The 19,511-nt window shown below is 43.0% G+C and overlaps 10 non-coding genes across 10 annotated transcripts; all 10 read left to right on the forward strand.

Annotated features, from left to right (window-relative positions):
- Positions 1–4,730: 4,730 nt before the first annotated feature.
- Positions 4,731–4,812, forward strand: trnal-uag (transfer RNA leucine (anticodon UAG)). Its single transcript has one exon. It is a non-coding gene; the product is annotated as a tRNA-Leu (tRNA).
- A 1,457-nt stretch (positions 4,813–6,269) lies between these two features.
- trnal-aag (transfer RNA leucine (anticodon AAG)) lies at positions 6,270–6,351 on the forward strand. The gene has a single exon. It is a non-coding gene; the product is annotated as a tRNA-Leu (tRNA).
- A 3,754-nt stretch (positions 6,352–10,105) lies between these two features.
- Positions 10,106–10,187, forward strand: trnal-aag (transfer RNA leucine (anticodon AAG)). The gene has a single exon. It is a non-coding gene; the product is annotated as a tRNA-Leu (tRNA).
- A 680-nt stretch (positions 10,188–10,867) lies between these two features.
- Positions 10,868–10,949, forward strand: trnal-uag (transfer RNA leucine (anticodon UAG)). Its single transcript has one exon. It is a non-coding gene; the product is annotated as a tRNA-Leu (tRNA).
- Positions 10,950–11,631: 682 nt separating this feature from the next.
- trnal-aag (transfer RNA leucine (anticodon AAG)) lies at positions 11,632–11,713 on the forward strand. Its single transcript has one exon. It is a non-coding gene; the product is annotated as a tRNA-Leu (tRNA).
- A 2,226-nt stretch (positions 11,714–13,939) lies between these two features.
- trnal-uag (transfer RNA leucine (anticodon UAG)) lies at positions 13,940–14,021 on the forward strand. The gene has a single exon. It is a non-coding gene; the product is annotated as a tRNA-Leu (tRNA).
- Positions 14,022–15,478: 1,457 nt separating this feature from the next.
- Positions 15,479–15,560, forward strand: trnal-aag (transfer RNA leucine (anticodon AAG)). The gene has a single exon. It is a non-coding gene; the product is annotated as a tRNA-Leu (tRNA).
- A 680-nt stretch (positions 15,561–16,240) lies between these two features.
- On the forward strand, positions 16,241–16,322 carry trnal-uag (transfer RNA leucine (anticodon UAG)). Its single transcript has one exon. It is a non-coding gene; the product is annotated as a tRNA-Leu (tRNA).
- Positions 16,323–17,004: 682 nt separating this feature from the next.
- trnal-aag (transfer RNA leucine (anticodon AAG)) lies at positions 17,005–17,086 on the forward strand. The gene has a single exon. It is a non-coding gene; the product is annotated as a tRNA-Leu (tRNA).
- Positions 17,087–19,312: 2,226 nt separating this feature from the next.
- On the forward strand, positions 19,313–19,394 carry trnal-uag (transfer RNA leucine (anticodon UAG)). The gene has a single exon. It is a non-coding gene; the product is annotated as a tRNA-Leu (tRNA).
- The last annotated feature ends 117 nt before the right edge of the window (positions 19,395–19,511 follow it).

Raw genomic sequence — 19,511 nt, forward strand, 5'->3', positions numbered from 1 at the left:
ATGTGTTTGAAGTTTCTAATGTTCTTCCATGTGTGTCTTCGTTAAGATTGTCCAATTGTCGCCAAAGTGTCATTTACATCTAACCCCCTCCGGTTTGTTTGGGTAAAATCTGTTTCCCAACGGTAGTGTGGCCGAGTGGTCAAAGGCGCTGGATTAAGGCTCTAGTCTCTCAGGAGGCGTGGGTTCAAATCGCACCACTGCCAATAGACTGTCAGTTGAATGTATTGGCTACGTGCAGCTTATCTACTATAAGAGGATCTCTTGTTGTTCAAAACTGCAACAGCCACCTGAGCTTTGTAGCATATGGGATATCACATGAGGTGTACAGAAGGTAATTTTCTTTTTCTCCTGTCTGGTTTTCAAACAAGGTAAGAGTTAAGATGTGCACCTTCAGATTGGGGCACATAACTTCACATTTACCAATAACTTCCTCCTTGTCCAGTCGATTCAACTGCTGATAAAACCTATTAAAACCAAAGACTATGTTCGTATGAAATTATTTCAATAAACAAGACTAGAGTGGCGCAGCGGAAGCTTGCTGGGCCCATAACCCAGAGGTCGATGGATCGAAACCATCCTCTGCTAAAGGAATCCTTTTTATACTGCTATGTCTCCCTTTCCTTCTGAACATGAACTCACCTACTGCTGAAAGTGACTTGCTTTGGCTTTTGAAGTTGATAATATGACAGAATTGACCCAAGAGCTAAAGCCCTGAACTTGGCTGATAGTTTAGTGGTCTTTTGATCTTGAGTCAAGCTCTATACTCCCAGAGGGTATGTGTTTGAAGTTTCTAATGTTCTTCCATGTGTGTCTTCGTTAAGATTGTCCAATTGTCGCCAAAGTGTCATTTACATCTAACCCCCTCCGGTTTGTTTGGGTAAAATCTGTTTCCCAACGGTAGTGTGGCCGAGTGGTCAAAGGCGCTGGATTAAGGCTCCAGTCTCTCAGGAGGCGTGGGTTCAAATCCCACCACTGCCAATAGACTGTCAGTTGAATGTATTGGCAACGTGCAGCTTATCTACTATAAGAGGATCTCTTGTTGTTCAAAACTGCAACAGCCACCTGAGCTTTGTAGCATATGGGATATCACAGGAGGTAATTTTCTTTTTCTCCTGTCTGGTTTTCAAACAAGGTAAGAGTTAAGATGTGCACCTTCAGATTGGGGCACATAACTTCACATTTACCAATAACTTCCTCCTTGTCCAGTCGATTCAACTGCTGATAAAACCTATTAAAACCAAAGACTATGTTCGTATGAAATTATTTCAATAAACAAGAGCAGAGTAGCGCAGCGGAAGCGTGCTGGGCCCATAACCCAGAGGTCGATGGATCGAAACCATCCTCTGCTAAAGGAATCCTTTTTATACTGCTATGTCTCCCTTTCCTTCTGAACATGAACTCACCTACTGCTGAAAGTGACTTGCTTTGGCTTTTGAAGTTGATAATATGACAGAATTGACCCAAGAGCTAAATCCCTGAACTTGGCTGATAGTTTAGTGGTCTTTTGATCTTGAGTCAAGCTCTATACTCCCAGAGGGTATGTGTTTGAAGTTTCGAATGTTCTTCCATGTGTTTCTTCGATTTGATTGTCCAATTGTCGTCAAAGTGGACTTTTCATTCAGACGACTCAGAATTGTTTGGGTAAAATCAAATTTAATTGTAGTGTGGCCGAGTGGTCTAAGGCGCTGGATTTAGGCTCCAGTCTCTCAGGAGGCGTGGGTTCAAATCCCACCACTGCCAATCGACTGCTATTTGCATGTATGTGTTGGCTACTTGTAGTACTTTCTACTGTAAGATCTGTTGTTGTTGAAAACTGCAAGAGCCAGCTGAGCTTCGTAGCATGTGCAATGTCCATACAGGAGGTGATTTTCTATTCCTTCAGTCTGGTTTTCAAACAAGGTAACACAGGGCGCCTTCCCATTGAGTCACATTTGCCTGTATTTTTCGCTGAGTCCACTTGATTTAACTGCTAAGCCAACCCATTGAAACAATGGACTGTGTTCATATGAAACTGTTTCATTGTAAAAGAGCAGAGTGGCGCAGCGGAAGCGTGCTGGGCCCATAACCCAGAGGTCGATGGATCGAAACCATCTTCTGCTAAAGGAATCCTTTATCAACTCCCATGTTATCTGTTATGTTCCCCTTGTCCTTGCCTTCTAAACATTAACTCATCTCCTGCTGAAAGTGACTTGCTTTTGAAGTTGAAAATGTGACAGAATTGACCCAAGAGCTGAAGCCCTGAACTTGGCTGACATTTTTGTGGTCTTTGATCTCGAGTAAAGCTCTATACTCCCACAGGATATGTGTTTGAAGTTTCTAATGTTCTTCCATCTGTGTCTTCGTTAAGATTGTCCAATTGTCGCCAAAGTGTCATTTACATCTAACCCCCTCCGGTTTGTTTGGGTAAAATCTAGTTGCCAACGGTAGTGTGGCCGAGTGGTCAAAGGCGCTGGATTAAGGCTCCAGTCTCTCAGGAGGCGTGGGTTCAAATCCCACCACTGCCAATAGACTGTCAGTTGAATGTATTGGCTACGTGCAGCTTATCTACTAGTTGTAGAAAACTGCAACAGCCAGCTGAGCTTTGTAGCATATGGGGTGTACAGGAGGTAATTTTCTTTTTCTCCTGTCTGGTTTTCAAACGAGGTAAGAGTTAAGATGTGCACCTTCAGATTGGGGCACATAACTTCACATTTACCAATAACTTCCTCCTTGTCCAGTCGATTCAACTGCTGATAAAACCTATTAAAACCAAAGACTATGTCCGTATGAAATTATTTCAATAAACAAGAGCAGAGTGGCGCAGCGGAAGTGTGCTGGGCCCATAACCCAGAGGTCGATGGATCGAAACCATCCTCTGCTAAAGGAATCCTTTATCAACTCCCATGTTATCTGTTATGTTCCCCTTGTCCTTGCCTTCTAAACATTAACTCATCTCCTGCTGAAAGTGACTTGCTTTTGAAGTTGAAAATGTGACAGAATTGACCCAAGAGCTGAAGCCCTGAACTTGGCTGATATTTTTGTGGGCTTTGATCTCGAGTAAAGCTCTATACTCCCACAGGATATGTGTTTGAAGTTTCTAATGTTCTTCCATGTGTGTCTTCGTTAAGATTGTCCAATTGTCGCCAAAGTGTCATTTACATCTAACCCCCTCCGGTTTGTTTTGGTAAAATCTAGTTCCCAACGGTAGTGTGGCCGAGTGGTCAAAGGCGCTGGATTAAGGCTCCAGTCTGTCAGGAGGCGTGGGTTCAAATCCCACCACTGCCAATAGACTGTCAGTTGAATGTATTGGCTACGTGCAGCTTATCTACTATAAGAGGATCTCTTGTTGTTCAAAACTGCAACAGCCACCTGAGCTTTGTAGCATATGGGATATCACATGAGGTGTACAGGAGGTAATTTTCTTTTTCTCCTGTCTGGTTTTCAAACAAGGTAAGAGTTAAGATGTGCACCTTCAGATTGGGGCACATAACTTCACATTTACCAATAACTTCCTCCTTGTCCAGTCGATTCAACTGCTGATAAAACCTATTAAAACCAAAGACTATGTTCGTTTGAAATTATTTCAATAAACAAGAGCAGAGTGGCGCAGCGGAAGCGTGCTGGGCCCATAACCCAGAGGTCGATGGATCGAAACCATCCTCTGCTAAAGGAATCCTTTTTACACTGCTATGTCTCCCTTTCCTTCTGAACATGAACTCACCTACTGCTGAAAGTGACTTGCTTTGGCTTTTGAAGTTGATAATATGACAGAATTGACCCAAGAGCTAAAGCCCTGAACTTGGCTGATAGATTAGTGGTCTTTTGATCTTGAGTCAAGCTCTATACTCCCAGAGGGTATGTGTTTGAAGTTTCTAATGTTCTTCCATGTGTGTCTTCGTTAAGATTGTCCAATTGTCGCCAAAGTGTCATTTACATCTAACCCCCTCCGGTTTGTTTGGGTAAAATCTGTTTCCCAACGGTAGTGTGGCCGAGTGGTCAAAGGCGCTGGATTAAGGCTCTAGTCTCTCAGGAGGCGTGGGTTCAAATCGCACCACTGCCAATAGACTGTCAGTTGAATGTATTGGCTACGTGCAGCTTATCTACTATAAGAGGATCTCTTGTTGTTCAAAACTGCAACAGCCACCTGAGCTTTGTAGCATATGGGATATCACATGAGGTGTACAGAAGGTAATTTTCTTTTTCTCCTGTCTGGTTTTCAAACAAGGTAAGAGTTAAGATGTGCACCTTCAGATTGGGGCACATAACTTCACATTTACCAATAACTTCCTCCTTGTCCAGTCGATTCAACTGCTGATAAAACCTATTAAAACCAAAGACTATGTTCGTATGAAATTATTTCAATAAACAAGACTAGAGTGGCGCAGCGGAAGCTTGCTGGGCCCATAACCCAGAGGTCGATGGATCGAAACCATCCTCTGCTAAAGGAATCCTTTTTATACTGCTATGTCTCCCTTTCCTTCTGAACATGAACTCACCTACTGCTGAAAGTGACTTGCTTTGGCTTTTGAAGTTGATAATATGACAGAATTGACCCAAGAGCTAAAGCCATGAACTTGGCTGATAGTTTAGTGGTCTTTTGATCTTGAGTCAAGCTCTATACTCCCACAGGGTATGTGTTTGAAGTTTCGAATGTTCTTCCATGTGTTTCTTCGATTTGATTGTCCAATTGTCGTCAAAGTGGACTTTTCATTCAAACGACTCAGAATTGTTTGGGTAAAATCACGTTTAATGGTAGTGTGGCCGAGTGGTCTAAGGCGCTGGATTTAGGCTCCAGTCTCTCAGGAGGCGTGGGTTAAAATCCCACCACTGCCAATCGACTGCTATTTGCATGTATGTGTTGGCTACTTGTAGTACTTTCTACTGTAAGATCTGTTGTTGTTGAAAACTGCAAGAGCCAGCTGAGCTTCGTAGCATGTTCAATGTCCATACAGGAGGTGATTTTCTATTCCTTCAGTCTGGTTTTCAAACAAGGTAACACAGGGCGCCTTCCCATTGAGTCACATTTGCCTGTATTTTTCGCTGAGTCCACTTGATTTAACTGCTAAGCCAACCCATTGAAACAATGGACTGTGTTCATATGAAACTGTTTCCTTGTAAAAGAGCAGAGTGGCGCAGCGGAAGCGTGCTGGGCCCATAACCCAGAGGTCGATGGATCGAAACCATCCTCTGCTAAACGAATCCTTTATCAACTCCCATGTTATCTGTTATGTTTCCCTTGTCCTTGCCTTCTAAACATTAACTCATATCCTGCTGAAAGTGACTTGCTTTTGAAGTTGAAAATGTGACAGAATTGACCCAAGAGCTGAAGCCCTGAACTTGGCTGATATTTTTGTGGTCTTTGATCTCGAGTAAAGCTCTATACTCCCACAGGATATGTGTTTGAAGTTTGTAATGTTCTTCCATGTGTGTCTTCGTTAAGATTGTCCAATTGTCGCCAAAGTGTCATTTACATCTAACCCCCTCCGGTTTGTTTGGGTAAAATCTGTTTCCCAACGGTAGTGTGACCGAGTGGTCAAAGGCACTGGATTAAGGCTCCAGTCTCTCAGGAGGCGTGGGTTCAAATCCCACCACTGCCAATAGACTGTCAGTTGAATGTATTGGCTACGTGCAGCTTATCTACTATAAGAGGATCTCTTGTTGTTCAAAACTGCAACAGCCACCTGAGCTTTGTAGCATATGGGATATCACATGAGGTGTACAGGAGGTAATTTTCTTTTTCTCCTGTCTGGTTTTCAAACAAGGTAAGAGTTAAGATGTGCACCTTCAGATTGGGGCACATAACTTCACATTTACCAATAACTTCCTCCTTGTCCAGTCGATTCAACTGCTGATAAAACCTATTAAAACCAAAGACTATGTTCGTTTGAAATTATTTCAATAAACAAGAGCAGAGTGGCGCAGCGGAAGCGTGCTGGGCCCATAACCCAGAGGTCGATGGATCGAAACCATCCTCTGCTAAAGGAATCCTTTTTACACTGCTATGTCTCCCTTTCCTTCTGAACATGAACTCACCTACTGCTGAAAGTGACTTGCTTTGGCTTTTGAAGTTGATAATATGACAGAATTGACCCAAGAGCTAAAGCCCTGAACTTGGCTGATAGTTTAGTGGTCTTTTGATCTTGAGTCAAGCTCTATACTCCCAGAGGGTATGTGTTTGAAGTTTCTAATGTTCTTCCATGTGTGTCTTCGTTAAGATTGTCCAATTGTCGCCAAAGTGTCATTTACATCTAACCCCCTCCGGTTTGTTTGGGTAAAATCTGTTTCCCAACGGTAGTGTGGCCGAGTGGTCAAAGGCGCTGGATTAAGGCTCCAGTCTCTCAGGAGGCGTGGGTTCAAATCCCACCACTGCCAATAGACTGTCAGTTGAATGTATTGGCAACGTGCAGCTTATCTACTATAAGAGGATCTCTTGTTGTTCAAAACTGCAACAGCCACCTGAGCTTTGTAGCATATGGGATATCACAGGAGGTAATTTTCTTTTTCTCCTGTCTGGTTTTCAAACAAGGTAAGAGTTAAGATGTGCACCTTCAGATTGGGGCACATAACTTCACATTTACCAATAACTTCCTCCTTGTCCAGTCGATTCAACTGCTGATAAAACCTATTAAAACCAAAGACTATGTTCGTATGAAATTATTTCAATAAACAAGAGCAGAGTAGCGCAGCGGAAGCGTGCTGGGCCCATAACCCAGAGGTCGATGGATCGAAACCATCCTCTGCTAAAGGAATCCTTTTTATACTGCTATGTCTCCCTTTCCTTCTGAACATGAACTCACCTACTGCTGAAAGTGACTTGCTTTGGCTTTTGAAGTTGATAATATGACAGAATTGACCCAAGAGCTAAATCCCTGAACTTGGCTGATAGTTTAGTGGTCTTTTGATCTTGAGTCAAGCTCTATACTCCCAGAGGGTATGTGTTTGAAGTTTCGAATGTTCTTCCATGTGTTTCTTCGATTTGATTGTCCAATTGTCGTCAAAGTGGACTTTTCATTCAGACGACTCAGAATTGTTTGGGTAAAATCAAATTTAATTGTAGTGTGGCCGAGTGGTCTAAGGCGCTGGATTTAGGCTCCAGTCTCTCAGGAGGCGTGGGTTCAAATCCCACCACTGCCAATCGACTGCTATTTGCATGTATGTGTTGGCTACTTGTAGTACTTTCTACTGTAAGATCTGTTGTTGTTGAAAACTGCAAGAGCCAGCTGAGCTTCGTAGCATGTGCAATGTCCATACAGGAGGTGATTTTCTATTCCTTCAGTCTGGTTTTCAAACAAGGTAACACAGGGCGCCTTCCCATTGAGTCACATTTGCCTGTATTTTTCGCTGAGTCCACTTGATTTAACTGCTAAGCCAACCCATTGAAACAATGGACTGTGTTCATATGAAACTGTTTCATTGTAAAAGAGCAGAGTGGCGCAGCGGAAGCGTGCTGGGCCCATAACCCAGAGGTCGATGGATCGAAACCATCTTCTGCTAAAGGAATCCTTTATCAACTCCCATGTTATCTGTTATGTTCCCCTTGTCCTTGCCTTCTAAACATTAACTCATCTCCTGCTGAAAGTGACTTGCTTTTGAAGTTGAAAATGTGACAGAATTGACCCAAGAGCTGAAGCCCTGAACTTGGCTGACATTTTTGTGGTCTTTGATCTCGAGTAAAGCTCTATACTCCCACAGGATATGTGTTTGAAGTTTCTAATGTTCTTCCATCTGTGTCTTCGTTAAGATTGTCCAATTGTCGCCAAAGTGTCATTTACATCTAACCCCCTCCGGTTTGTTTGGGTAAAATCTAGTTCCCAACGGTAGTGTGGCCGAGTGGTCAAAGGCGCTGGATTAAGGCTCCAGTCTCTCACGAGGCGTGGGTTCAAATCCCACCACTGCCAATAGACTGTCAGTTGAATGTATTGGCTACGTGCAGCTTATCTACTAGTTGTAGAAAACTGCAACAGCCAGCTGAGCTTTGTAGCATATGGGGTGTACAGGAGGTAATTTTCTTTTTCTCCTGTCTGGTTTTCAAACGAGGTAAGAGTTAAGATGTGCACCTTCAGATTGGGGCACATAACTTCACATTTACCAATAACTTCCTCCTTGTCCAGTCGATTCAACTGCTGATAAAACCTATTAAAACCAAAGACTATGTCCGTATGAAATTATTTCAATAAACAAGAGCAGAGTGGCGCAGCGGAAGCGTGCTGGGCCCATAACCCAGAGGTCGATGGATCGAAACCATCCTCTGCTAAAGGAATCCTTTATCAACTCCCATGTTATCTGTTATGTTCCCCTTGTCCTTGCCTTCTAAACATTAACTCATCTCCTGCTGAAAGTGACTTGCTTTTGAAGTTGAAAATGTGACAGAATTGACCCAAGAGCTGAAGCCCTGAACTTGGCTGATATTTTTGTGGGCTTTGATCTCGAGTAAAGCTCTATACTCCCACAGGATATGTGTTTGAAGTTTCTAATGTTCTTCCATGTGTGTCTTCGTTAAGATTGTCCAATTGTCGCCAAAGTGTCATTTACATCTAACCCCCTCCGGTTTGTTTTGGTAAAATCTAGTTCCCAACGGTAGTGTGGCCGAGTGGTCAAAGGCGCTGGATTAAGGCTCCAGTCTGTCAGGAGGCGTGGGTTCAAATCCCACCACTGCCAATAGACTGTCAGTTGAATGTATTGGCTACGTGCAGCTTATCTACTATAAGAGGATCTCTTGTTGTTCAAAACTGCAACAGCCACCTGAGCTTTGTAGCATATGGGATATCACATGAGGTGTACAGGAGGTAATTTTCTTTTTCTCCTGTCTGGTTTTCAAACAAGGTAAGAGTTAAGATGTGCACCTTCAGATTGGGGCACATAACTTCACATTTACCAATAACTTCCTCCTTGTCCAGTCGATTCAACTGCTGATAAAACCTATTAAAACCAAAGACTATGTTCGTTTGAAATTATTTCAATAAACAAGAGCAGAGTGGCGCAGCGGAAGCGTGCTGGGCCCATAACCCAGAGGTCGATGGATCGAAACCATCCTCTGCTAAAGGAATCCTTTTTACACTGCTATGTCTCCCTTTCCTTCTGAACATGAACTCACCTACTGCTGAAAGTGACTTGCTTTGGCTTTTGAAGTTGATAATATGACAGAATTGACCCAAGAGCTAAAGCCCTGAACTTGGCTGATAGATTAGTGGTCTTTTGATCTTGAGTCAAGCTCTATACTCCCAGAGGGTATGTGTTTGAAGTTTCTAATGTTCTTCCATGTGTGTCTTCGTTAAGATTGTCCAATTGTCGCCAAAGTGTCATTTACATCTAACCCCCTCCGGTTTGTTTGGGTAAAATCTGTTTCCCAACGGTAGTGTGGCCGAGTGGTCAAAGGCGCTGGATTAAGGCTCTAGTCTCTCAGGAGGCGTGGGTTCAAATCGCACCACTGCCAATAGACTGTCAGTTGAATGTATTGGCTACGTGCAGCTTATCTACTATAAGAGGATCTCTTGTTGTTCAAAACTGCAACAGCCACCTGAGCTTTGTAGCATATGGGATATCACATGAGGTGTACAGAAGGTAATTTTCTTTTTCTCCTGTCTGGTTTTCAAACAAGGTAAGAGTTAAGATGTGCACCTTCAGATTGGGGCACATAACTTCACATTTACCAATAACTTCCTCCTTGTCCAGTCGATTCAACTGCTGATAAAACCTATTAAAACCAAAGACTATGTTCGTATGAAATTATTTCAATAAACAAGACTAGAGTGGCGCAGCGGAAGCTTGCTGGGCCCATAACCCAGAGGTCGATGGATCGAAACCATCCTCTGCTAAAGGAATCCTTTTTATACTGCTATGTCTCCCTTTCCTTCTGAACATGAACTCACCTACTGCTGAAAGTGACTTGCTTTGGCTTTTGAAGTTGATAATATGACAGAATTGACCCAAGAGCTAAAGCCCTGAACTTGGCTGATAGTTTAGTGGTCTTTTGATCTTGAGTCAAGCTCTATACTCCCAGAGGGTATGTGTTTGAAGTTTCTAATGTTCTTCCATGTGTGTCTTCGTTAAGATTGTCCAATTGTCGCCAAAGTGTCATTTACATCTAACCCCCTCCGGTTTGTTTGGGTAAAATCTGTTTCCCAACGGTAGTGTGGCCGAGTGGTCAAAGGCGCTGGATTAAGGCTCCAGTCTCTCAGGAGGCGTGGGTTCAAATCCCACCACTGCCAATAGACTGTCAGTTGAATGTATTGGCAACGTGCAGCTTATCTACTATAAGAGGATCTCTTGTTGTTCAAAACTGCAACAGCCACCTGAGCTTTGTAGCATATGGGATATCACAGGAGGTAATTTTCTTTTTCTCCTGTCTGGTTTTCAAACAAGGTAAGAGTTAAGATGTGCACCTTCAGATTGGGGCACATAACTTCACATTTACCAATAACTTCCTCCTTGTCCAGTCGATTCAACTGCTGATAAAACCTATTAAAACCAAAGACTATGTTCGTATGAAATTATTTCAATAAACAAGAGCAGAGTAGCGCAGCGGAAGCGTGCTGGGCCCATAACCCAGAGGTCGATGGATCGAAACCATCCTCTGCTAAAGGAATCCTTTTTATACTGCTATGTCTCCCTTTCCTTCTGAACATGAACTCACCTACTGCTGAAAGTGACTTGCTTTGGCTTTTGAAGTTGATAATATGACAGAATTGACCCAAGAGCTAAATCCCTGAACTTGGCTGATAGTTTAGTGGTCTTTTGATCTTGAGTCAAGCTCTATACTCCCAGAGGGTATGTGTTTGAAGTTTCGAATGTTCTTCCATGTGTTTCTTCGATTTGATTGTCCAATTGTCGTCAAAGTGGACTTTTCATTCAGACGACTCAGAATTGTTTGGGTAAAATCAAATTTAATTGTAGTGTGGCCGAGTGGTCTAAGGCGCTGGATTTAGGCTCCAGTCTCTCAGGAGGCGTGGGTTCAAATCCCACCACTGCCAATCGACTGCTATTTGCATGTATGTGTTGGCTACTTGTAGTACTTTCTACTGTAAGATCTGTTGTTGTTGAAAACTGCAAGAGCCAGCTGAGCTTCGTAGCATGTGCAATGTCCATACAGGAGGTGATTTTCTATTCCTTCAGTCTGGTTTTCAAACAAGGTAACACAGGGCGCCTTCCCATTGAGTCACATTTGCCTGTATTTTTCGCTGAGTCCACTTGATTTAACTGCTAAGCCAACCCATTGAAACAATGGACTGTGTTCATATGAAACTGTTTCATTGTAAAAGAGCAGAGTGGCGCAGCGGAAGCGTGCTGGGCCCATAACCCAGAGGTCGATGGATCGAAACCATCTTCTGCTAAAGGAATCCTTTATCAACTCCCATGTTATCTGTTATGTTCCCCTTGTCCTTGCCTTCTAAACATTAACTCATCTCCTGCTGAAAGTGACTTGCTTTTGAAGTTGAAAATGTGACAGAATTGACCCAAGAGCTGAAGCCCTGAACTTGGCTGACATTTTTGTGGTCTTTGATCTCGAGTAAAGCTCTATACTCCCACAGGATATGTGTTTGAAGTTTCTAATGTTCTTCCATCTGTGTCTTCGTTAAGATTGTCCAATTGTCGCCAAAGTGTCATTTACATCTAACCCCCTCCGGTTTGTTTGGGTAAAATCTAGTTGCCAACGGTAGTGTGGCCGAGTGGTCAAAGGCGCTGGATTAAGGCTCCAGTCTCTCAGGAGGCGTGGGTTCAAATCCCACCACTGCCAATAGACTGTCAGTTGAATGTATTGGCTACGTGCAGCTTATCTACTAGTTGTAGAAAACTGCAACAGCCAGCTGAGCTTTGTAGCATATGGGGTGTACAGGAGGTAATTTTCTTTTTCTCCTGTCTGGTTTTCAAACGAGGTAAGAGTTAAGATGTGCACCTTCAGATTGGGGCACATAACTTCACATTTACCAATAACTTCCTCCTTGTCCAGTCGATTCAACTGCTGATAAAACCTATTAAAACCAAAGACTATGTCCGTATGAAATTATTTCAATAAACAAGAGCAGAGTGGCGCAGCGGAAGTGTGCTGGGCCCATAACCCAGAGGTCGATGGATCGAAACCATCCTCTGCTAAAGGAATCCTTTATCAACTCCCATGTTATCTGTTATGTTCCCCTTGTCCTTGCCTTCTAAACATTAACTCATCTCCTGCTGAAAGTGACTTGCTTTTGAAGTTGAAAATGTGACAGAATTGACCCAAGAGCTGAAGCCCTGAACTTGGCTGATATTTTTGTGGGCTTTGATCTCGAGTAAAGCTCTATACTCCCACAGGATATGTGTTTGAAGTTTCTAATGTTCTTCCATGTGTGTCTTCGTTAAGATTGTCCAATTGTCGCCAAAGTGTCATTTACATCTAACCCCCTCCGGTTTGTTTTGGTAAAATCTAGTTCCCAACGGTAGTGTGGCCGAGTGGTCAAAGGCGCTGGATTAAGGCTCCAGTCTGTCAGGAGGCGTGGGTTCAAATCCCACCACTGCCAATAGACTGTCAGTTGAATGTATTGGCTACGTGCAGCTTATCTACTATAAGAGGATCTCTTGTTGTTCAAAACTGCAACAGCCACCTGAGCTTTGTAGCATATGGGATATCACATGAGGTGTACAGGAGGTAATTTTCTTTTTCTCCTGTCTGGTTTTCAAACAAGGTAAGAGTTAAGATGTGCACCTTCAGATTGGGGCACATAACTTCACATTTACCAATAACTTCCTCCTTGTCCAGTCGATTCAACTGCTGATAAAACCTATTAAAACCAAAGACTATGTTCGTTTGAAATTATTTCAATAAACAAGAGCAGAGTGGCGCAGCGGAAGCGTGCTGGGCCCATAACCCAGAGGTCGATGGATCGAAACCATCCTCTGCTAAAGGAATCCTTTTTACACTGCTATGTCTCCCTTTCCTTCTGAACATGAACTCACCTACTGCTGAAAGTGACTTGCTTTGGCTTTTGAAGTTGATAATATGACAGAATTGACCCAAGAGCTAAAGCCCTGAACTTGGCTGATAGATTAGTGGTCTTTTGATCTTGAGTCAAGCTCTATACTCCCAGAGGGTATGTGTTTGAAGTTTCTAATGTTCTTCCATGTGTGTCTTCGTTAAGATTGTCCAATTGTCGCCAAAGTGTCATTTACATCTAACCCCCTCCGGTTTGTTTGGGTAAAATCTGTTTCCCAACGGTAGTGTGGCCGAGTGGTCAAAGGCGCTGGATTAAGGCTCTAGTCTCTCAGGAGGCGTGGGTTCAAATCGCACCACTGCCAATAGACTGTCAGTTGAATGTATTGGCTACGTGCAGCTTATCTACTATAAGAGGATCTCTTGTTGTTCAAAACTGCAACAGCCACCTGAGCTTTGTAGCATATGGGATATCACATGAGGTGTACAGAAGGTAATTTTCTTTTTCTCCTGTCTGGTTTTCAAACAAGGTAAGAGTTAAGATGTGCACCTTCAGATTGGGGCACATAACTTCACATTTACCAATAACTTCCTCCTTGTCCAGTCGATTCAACTGCTGATAAAACCTATTAAAACCAAAGACTATGTTCGTATGAAATTATTTCAATAAACAAGACTAGAGTGGCGCAGCGGAAGCTTGCTGGGCCCATAACCCAGAGGTCGATGGATCGAAACCATCCTCTGCTAAAGGAATCCTTTTTATACTGCTATGTCTCCCTTTCCTTCTGAACATGAACTCACCTACTGCTGAAAGTGACTTGCTTTGGCTTTTGAAGTTGATAATATGACAGAATTGACCCAAGAGCTAAAGCCATGAACTTGGCTGATAGTTTAGTGGTCTTTTGATCTTGAGTCAAGCTCTATACTCCCACAGGGTATGTGTTTGAAGTTTCGAATGTTCTTCCATGTGTTTCTTCGATTTGATTGTCCAATTGTCGTCAAAGTGGACTTTTCATTCAAACGACTCAGAATTGTTTGGGTAAAATCACGTTTAATGGTAGTGTGGCCGAGTGGTCTAAGGCGCTGGATTTAGGCTCCAGTCTCTCAGGAGGCGTGGGTTAAAATCCCACCACTGCCAATCGACTGCTATTTGCATGTATGTGTTGGCTACTTGTAGTACTTTCTACTGTAAGATCTGTTGTTGTTGAAAACTGCAAGAGCCAGCTGAGCTTCGTAGCATGTTCAATGTCCATACAGGAGGTGATTTTCTATTCCTTCAGTCTGGTTTTCAAACAAGGTAACACAGGGCGCCTTCCCATTGAGTCACATTTGCCTGTATTTTTCGCTGAGTCCACTTGATTTAACTGCTAAGCCAACCCATTGAAACAATGGACTGTGTTCATATGAAACTGTTTCCTTGTAAAAGAGCAGAGTGGCGCAGCGGAAGCGTGCTGGGCCCATAACCCAGAGGTCGATGGATCGAAACCATCCTCTGCTAAACGAATCCTTTATCAACTCCCATGTTATCTGTTATGTTTCCCTTGTCCTTGCCTTCTAAACATTAACTCATATCCTGCTGAAAGTGACTTGCTTTTGAAGTTGAAAATGTGACAGAATTGACCCAAGAGCTGAAGCCCTGAACTTGGCTGATATTTTTGTGGTCTTTGATCTCGAGTAAAGCTCTATACTCCCACAGGATATGTGTTTGAAGTTTGTAATGTTCTTCCATGTGTGTCTTCGTTAAGATTGTCCAATTGTCGCCAAAGTGTCATTTACATCTAACCCCCTCCGGTTTGTTTGGGTAAAATCTGTTTCCCAACGGTAGTGTGACCGAGTGGTCAAAGGCACTGGATTAAGGCTCCAGTCTCTCAGGAGGCGTGGGTTCAAATCCCACCACTGCCAATAGACTGTCAGTTGAATGTATTGGCTACGTGCAGCTTATCTACTATAAGAGGATCTCTTGTTGTTCAAAACTGCAACAGCCACCTGAGCTTTGTAGCATATGGGATATCACATGAGGTGTACAGGAGGTAATTTTCTTTTTCTCCTGTCTGGTTTTCAAACAAGGTAAGAGTTAAGATGTGCACCTTCAGATTGGGGCACATAACTTCACATTTACCAATAACTTCCTCCTTGTCCAGTCGATTCAACTGCTGATAAAACCTATTAAAACCAAAGACTATGTTCGTTTGAAATTATTTCAATAAACAAGAGCAGAGTGGCGCAGCGGAAGCGTGCTGGGCCCATAACCCAGAGGTCGATGGATCGAAACCATCCTCTGCTAAAGGAATCCTTTTTACACTGCTATGTCTCCCTTTCCTTCTGAACATGAACTCACCTACTGCTGAAAGTGACTTGCTTTGGCTTTTGAAGTTGATAATATGACAGAATTGACCCAAGAGCTAAAGCCCTGAACTTGGCTGATAGTTTAGTGGTCTTTTGATCTTGAGTCAAGCTCTATACTCCCAGAGGGTATGTGTTTGAAGTTTCTAATGTTCTTCCATGTGTGTCTTCGTTAAGATTGTCCAATTGTCGCCAAAGTGTCATTTACATCTAACCCCCTCCGGTTTGTTTGGGTAAAATCTGTTTCCCAACGGTAGTGTGGCCGAGTGGTCAAAGGCGCTGGATTAAGGCTCCAGTCTCTCAGGAGGCGTGGGTTCAAATCCCACCACTGCCAATAGACTGTCAGTTGAATGTATTGGCAACGTGCAGCTTATCTACTATAAGAGGATCTCTTGTTGTTCAAAACTGCAACAGCCACCTGAGCTTTGTAGCATATGGGATATCACAGGAGGTAATTTTCTTTTTCTCCTGTCTGGTTTTCAAACAAGGTAAGAGTTAAGATGTGCACCTTCAGATTGGGGCACATAACTTCACATTTACCAATAACTTCCTCCTTGTCCAGTCGATTCAACTGCTGATAAAACCTATTAAAACCAAAGACTATGTTCGTATGAAATTATTTCAATAAACAAGAGCAGAGTAGCGCAGCGGAAGCGTGCTGGGCCCATAACCCAGAGGTCGATGGATCGAAACCATCCTCTGCTAAAGGAATCCTTTTTATACTGCTATGTCTCCCTTTCCTTCTGAACATGAACTCACCTACTGCTGAAAGTGACTTGCTTTGGCTTTTGAAGTTGATAATATGACAGAATTGACCCAAGAGCTAAATCCCTGAACTTGGCTGATAGTTTAGTGGTCTTTTGATCTTGAGTCAAGCTCTATACTCCCAGAGGGTATGTGTTTGAAGTTTCGAATGTTCTTCCATGTGTTTCTTCGATTTGATTGTCCAATTGTCGTCAAAGTGGACTTTTCATTCAGACGACTCAGAATTGTTTGGGTAAAATCAAATTTAATTGTAGTGTGGCCGAGTGGTCTAAGGCGCTGGATTTAGGCTCCAGTCTCTCAGGAGGCGTGGGTTCAAATCCCACCACTGCCAATCGACTGCTATTTGCATGTATGTGTTGGCTACTTGTAGTACTTTCTACTGTAAGATCTGTTGTTGTTGAAAACTGCAAGAGCCAGCTGAGCTTCGTAGCATGTGCAATGTCCATACAGGAGGTGATTTTCTATTCCTTCAGTCTGGTTTTCAAACAAGGTAACACAGGGCGCCTTCCCATTGAGTCACATTTGCCTGTATTTTTCGCTGAGTCCACTTGATTTAACTGCTAAGCCAACCCATTGAAACAATGGACTGTGTTCATATGAAACTGTTTCATTGTAAAAGAGCAGAGTGGCGCAGCGGAAGCGTGCTGGGCCCATAACCCAGAGGTCGATGGATCGAAACCATCTTCTGCTAAAGGAATCCTTTATCAACTCCCATGTTATCTGTTATGTTCCCCTTGTCCTTGCCTTCTAAACATTAACTCATCTCCTGCTGAAAGTGACTTGCTTTTGAAGTTGAAAATGTGACAGAATTGACCCAAGAGCTGAAGCCCTGAACTTGGCTGACATTTTTGTGGTCTTTGATCTCGAGTAAAGCTCTATACTCCCACAGGATATGTGTTTGAAGTTTCTAATGTTCTTCCATCTGTGTCTTCGTTAAGATTGTCCAATTGTCGCCAAAGTGTCATTTACATCTAACCCCCTCCGGTTTGTTTGGGTAAAATCTAGTTGCCAACGGTAGTGTGGCCGAGTGGTCAAAGGCGCTGGATTAAGGCTCCAGTCTCTCAGGAGGCGTGGGTTCAAATCCCACCACTGCCAATAGACTGTCAGTTGAATGTATTGGCTACGTGCAGCTTATCTACTAGTTGTAGAAAACTGCAACAGCCAGCTGAGCTTTGTAGCATATGGGGTGTACAGGAGGTAATTTTCTTTTTCTCCTGTCTGGTTTTCAAACGAGGTAAGAGTTAAGATGTGCACCTTCAGATTGGGGCACATAACTTCACATTTACCAATAACTTCCTCCTTGTCCAGTCGATTCAACTGCTGATAAAACCTATTAAAACCAAAGACTATGTCCGTATGAAATTATTTCAATAAACAAGAGCAGAGTGGCGCAGCGGAAGTGTGCTGGGCCCATAACCCAGAGGTCGATGGATCGAAACCATCCTCTGCTAAAGGAATCCTTTATCAACTCCCATGTTATCTGTTATGTTCCCCTTGTCCTTGCCTTCTAAACATTAACTCATCTCCTGCTGAAAGTGACTTGCTTTTGAAGTTGAAAATGTGACAGAATTGACCCAAGAGCTGAAGCCCTGAACTTGGCTGATATTTTTGTGGGCTTTGATCTCGAGTAAAGCTCTATACTCCCACAGGATATGTGTTTGAAGTTTCTAATGTTCTTCCATGTGTGTCTTCGTTAAGATTGTCCAATTGTCGCCAAAGTGTCATTTACATCTAACCCCCTCCGGTTTGTTTTGGTAAAATCTAGTTCCCAACGGTAGTGTGGCCGAGTGGTCAAAGGCGCTGGATTAAGGCTCCAGTCTGTCAGGAGGCGTGGGTTCAAATCCCACCACTGCCAATAGACTGTCAGTTGAATGTATTGGCTACGTGCAGCTTATCTACTATAAGAGGATCTCTTGTTGTTCAAAACTGCAACAGCCACCTGAGCTTTGTAGCATATGGGATATCACATGAGGTGTACAGGAGGTAATTTTCTTTTTCTCCTGTCTGGTTTTCAAACAAGGTAAGAGTTAAGATGTGCACCTTCAGATTGGGGCACATAACTTCACATTTACCAATAACTTCCTCCTTGTCCAGTCGATTCAACTGCTGATAAAACCTATTAAAACCAAAGACTATGTTCGTTTGAAATTATTTCAATAAACAAGAGCAGAGTGGCGCAGCGGAAGCGTGCTGGGCCCATAACCCAGAGGTCGATGGATCGAAACCATCCTCTGCTAAAGGAATCCTTTTTACACTGCTATGTCTCCCTTTCCTTCTGAACATGAACTCACCTACTGCTGAAAGTGACTTGCTTTGGCTTTTGAAGTTGATAATATGACAGAATTGACCCAAGAGCTAAAGCCCTGAACTTGGCTGATAGATTAGTGGTCTTTTGATCTTGAGTCAAGCTCTATACTCCCAGAGGGTATGTGTTTGAAGTTTCTAATGTTCTTCCATGTGTGTCTTCGTTAAGATTGTCCAATTGTCGCCAAAGTGTCATTTACATCTAACCCCCTCCGGTTTGTTTGGGTAAAATCTGTTTCCCAACGGTAGTGTGGCCGAGTGGTCAAAGGCGCTGGATTAAGGCTCTAGTCTCTCAGGAGGCGTGGGTTCAAATCGCACCACTGCCAATAGACTGTCAGTTGAATGTATTGGCTACGTGCAGCTTATCTACTATAAGAGGATCTCTTGTTGTTCAAAACTGCAACAGCCACCTGAGCTTTGTAGCATATGGGATATCACATGAGGTGTACAGAAGGTAATTTTCTTTTTCTCCTGTCTGGTTTTCAAACAAGGTAAGAGTTAAGATGTGCACCTTCAGATTGGGGCACATAACTTCACATTTACCAATAACTTCCTCCTTGTCCAGTCGATTCAACTGCTGATAAAACCTATTAAAACCAAAGACTATGTTCGTATGAAATTATTTCAATAAACAAGACTAGAGTGGCGCAGCGGAAGCTTGCTGGGCCCATAACCCAGAGGTCGATGGATCGAAACCATCCTCTGCTAAAGGAATCCTTTTTATACTGCTATGTCTCCCTTTCCTTCTGAACATGAACTCACCTACTGCTGAAAGTGACTTGCTTTGGCTTTTGAAGTTGATAATATGACAGAATTGACCCAAGAGCTAAAGCCATGAACTTGGCTGATAGTTTAGTGGTCTTTTGATCTTGAGTCAAGCTCTATACTCCCACAGGGTATGTGTTTGAAGTTTCGAATGTTCTTCCATGTGTTTCTTCGATTTGATTGTCCAATTGTCGTCAAAGTGGACTTTTCATTCAAACGACTCAGAATTGTTTGGGTAAAATCACGTTTAATGGTAGTGTGGCCGAGTGGTCTAAGGCGCTGGATTTAGGCTCCAGTCTCTCAGGAGGCGTGGGTTAAAATCCCACCACTGCCAATCGACTGCTATTTGCATGTATGTGTTGGCTACTTGTAGTACTTTCTACTGTAAGATCTGTTGTTGTTGAAAACTGCAAGAGCCAGCTGAGCTTCGTAGCATGTTCAATGTCCATAC

The sequence above is a fragment of the Pleuronectes platessa genome, chromosome 8 (assembly GCF_947347685.1).
Source record: "Pleuronectes platessa chromosome 8, fPlePla1.1, whole genome shotgun sequence".
Lineage (NCBI taxonomy): Eukaryota > Metazoa > Chordata > Actinopteri > Pleuronectiformes > Pleuronectidae > Pleuronectes > Pleuronectes platessa.